This window comes from Osmia lignaria, chromosome 11 (genome assembly GCF_051020975.1).
Source record: "Osmia lignaria lignaria isolate PbOS001 chromosome 11, iyOsmLign1, whole genome shotgun sequence".
Taxonomy (NCBI): Eukaryota; Metazoa; Arthropoda; class Insecta; order Hymenoptera; family Megachilidae; genus Osmia; species Osmia lignaria.
The window spans coordinates 1,290,971-1,294,630 of NC_135042.1; the positions used below are offsets into that span (position 1 = coordinate 1,290,971).

General features: G+C 37.8%; 1 long non-coding RNA gene across 1 annotated transcript; it reads left to right on the plus strand.

Moving 5' to 3' along the window:
* The first annotated feature begins 2,494 nt into the window (after positions 1-2,494).
* Positions 2,495-3,097, plus strand: LOC143305816 (uncharacterized). Its single transcript, XR_013062988.1, has 3 exons — positions 2,495-2,633; positions 2,695-2,801; positions 2,945-3,097. It is a non-coding gene; the product is annotated as an uncharacterized LOC143305816 (long non-coding RNA).
* The last annotated feature ends 563 nt before the right edge of the window (positions 3,098-3,660 follow it).

The following is a 3,660-nucleotide window of genomic DNA, read 5'->3' on the forward strand; positions in this document are numbered from 1 at the left end:
GAGTAGGCCGTACTCATGTACCATACTCTACTCCAGGTGAAACATTTAAATATTTAGGAGCGGCGATTAGTCCCTGGAAAGGAGTAGAAAACGGAATAGTAGTACCGGAAATTATTAGAATTATTAAACGTGTTCGGAAATTAGCTCTGAAGCCGCCGCAAAAGATCTAATAGTAAAATACATAATACCTCAGTTTATATACGGCCTCCTGGTAAGCCCAACGAGTGAGGGTGTCTTAAGGGCACAGACTCCTTCTGCCATGACCTGTATGCGTGCGCTCACACAATCAACGGAAAGCATGCACGTATACGCCATGCGTGAGAGAGACACTCGATTTCGTAGATTTCGTTTTTCGTCTCGATAATTGCACAAATGAAATTTTCGCGGGTACAGCACCCACGGGTAGACTTCACCACAGGGTGGTCTGGTCCGTTTGAACGCTAATAAACACCATACGTTGAGAAAAATGATATTTTCGACACTGTAAGATTGAGACAGACGCTGTTGTAAGCAAACAACATGGCTGCCGAATGCTGCGTTCGGCTGCATTGTAGCAAATATTGGACGATTTAATGGTTTTTTCACCCATAGCACACCAGACCACCCTTCCTTGAACTAGCACAATGTCACTGAAATTCGATTTTTCACAATTTATCACTTCTGGAAGACGTAAAACGAAATTTACGATTTGCACGCATCAGACGTCAAATAGACGGAAGAATAGTTCACTGATTTTCCGTCAGAGGCATTGTTGGTATATTTGACCACGTTATCATCACGGTCGATAAAAACAGAAATCAGTCGATAAATGTAAATTCTAATTTGACATCACAAACGGCTACGTGAATATAGCCACAAGTAAGGCACAGCTGCCGCAACGTATTACACTTCTGTCACGCTATTCACACCTGTTACAATTTAAAATTTAAACTATCAGCACAATGAATCGGCTCTAGCCGAGAAAGAAGTCTGTGAGAATGAAACAATACACATATTAATGTGTGTAACCATAAATCTTTTTTATTCATATCTATAATCATCTTTTTTTATCAATGAAATTACAGAGATATGCCAGAGAAATGAATTATAAAACTTGCACATTTTGCAATATTTCGCATATTCTATATGCAAAAAGATACAGACGGCGATGTAAATGTGCTGTTTGTATTCCTATTAATGTATCTATCATTTACTGACAAGATTTTGATTCCTGCCGGACATACAAAAGGACAGCGCGAACGAAAGAAAGGTAGCAAGAACGAAATAATACACATAGCGTACGCGACCATAAAACTTACAGGAATGAAAGCTACAGGACATTAATAATTGCAATAAGGTGAATCGGAGGGAGTGAGGATGCAACAGTTTTACACTAATTCTAAACGCGTCTATAAATGCGAGTGCTAGTGAGACAGTAAAATGACGATACCGATGGTTTGGCGAGACGGACTGTGTTTTGTCGTATGGAACGACATCGGTTTTGTCTTTCACGATTTTTCTGTTTCTAGTCCCGAATATTCTCGCGCACGGATTCGGCGCGATTATTCGCCGGAGATCCCCTACTAATGATGTAAAGAAGGGAATAGGATATCGGAGTTATGGGATTATAATTCACGAAACAGTTCTTTATATTTAATTATAAAAACTTTATTCTAACAGCATGGAACTACATTCTAAAATTTTATTTATTGTGCATGTTACCGGAATTAATAGACAGCCGGTACAATAGAGGAATGCCCATTCGGGAGCCCCAATTTATAACAGAGGAGAGAGCAAGCTTAGAAAAGCGCAAAAGGTCTCTCTCAAAAAGTAGCACAAATACTGCTACTGTTCGTCGTCGCACTGCACTGTGAAGTGCAGTACCACTGACTCTGTTGGTGGTTCGCAATTGCACGAAATAGCAATTGTACTCGCGGATCATACGATCTCGCGAGTTGTTAGACACCGGTATACACATTTGAAAATACTGACTTTCGAAAAATCAAAAAAGGTCTTATGCGGACAGTAATAAAAAATACTATTACTGTCCGGCGTCGCACTGCACTGTAAAGTGCAGTACCACTGACTCTGTTGGCGGTTCACAATTGCACGATATAGCAATTGTACTCGCGGATCATACGATCTCGTGAGTTACGCGATGCCATTTCTGAATTTGTTACAGCTTTTCGAAGAAAGGATTCCCGAGAAGAGGTTTTTTGGAGCGAAGCGAGCGTAGAACTCACAATTTATTTTTTCAACTGAAATAATTTTTTTCTTATTCCATTCTTGAAATTATTAATGTCCTGTAGTTTCCATTCCTATAATTATAAAAAATATTCCAAAGTACCTTCGACTTCTTCCACATACGTTTATATATCACTAAAAACTACAATATATCTTAATTTGAGCAAAATCCGACAAAAAACGTTAAAAGGAATTTATTTAATCATCTATTTCCATTAACTTTTCCTTTTTTCAATATTTATCTTTCATTCAGCTTCGTTCATCTTTGCATGAACATTTTTGTCGTTCAGAAATTGAAGACAGCATTTCCCTCTTCTCGAAAAAAATTAAAAAATTATATATAGATATATTCAAGAAAGCGTTACCAGGGCAAATGGACTGCAAATATGCTGCCTGATCACGTATAATCGGCAAGTATAATCTTACATAATTATTATTACGTTATCTATACATAAATTACTTTCTTCATAGATGGACAAGGAAAAAGAGGAAGAAAAGAAAGAGGATAGAAGAAACAGGAGAAAGAGGTCTAACGACAAGAAAAGAGAAAGAAGAATTCGAGGCCGTCGACGTCGCAAGTAAGTAAAAGTGTTGATTCTTCTATGTAATAAATGTGGCGGAATTAGATTTTTCGTGACATGGAAATTATGTCTACAACAGTAGCCATTGAATTCCTACGATTGTTTTTTCTTCTTATGAAACATTCATTATTGTATTTCAGATAAAAACAATTTCCGTAACAAACAATTTCCGATGATGCAGACGCCGTGGAGAAAGAAGAGGCCGAAGCAGACGGCGGGCGACGGCCAATCATTGTTTATATTTACTGATTATATTTCAATGAATAAATGTTGTATATATAGATTAATTTACATGTCTTTGTTTTTCATTCCTTTTCTGAAATTATTATATTTCAGTGAATAAATATTGTATATATAGATCAATTTACATGTCTTTATTGTTCATTCCTTTTCTGAAATTATTAATGCAATGTAGTTTTTATTCGTATAAATTTTATAATCGCGTACGTTATGTGTATTCATCGAATCTGTCGTGGCGTGTGACATATACATTTCCGCCGATCGGCCCTACGTTGTTTCATTCATGATACTCTTTCTGTTTCTATCGCGCTGTCCTTTTCTATGTCCGCCTGGAATAAAATCTCGCTCGGCTCGAGCGAATTCATTTTGCTAGATGGTCAGGATTGTCACAGATGTGGCAACACCGCGAAAGAATCTCTAAAATGATGTGATTCGACAACTACGCCACCTCACTTTCGTTTCTTATTCTGTATAATGACGTTAGATGTCGCACCGTCAAATGTCGAATGTCTCAACTATGTGTTTCCACGATTGCCCGATTCTTTCCAATGGCGCTTACATCGATTCGGAGGAGGCCTCGAAGGAGTCTGTGCCCTTAAGATTACTTGACAGTGAA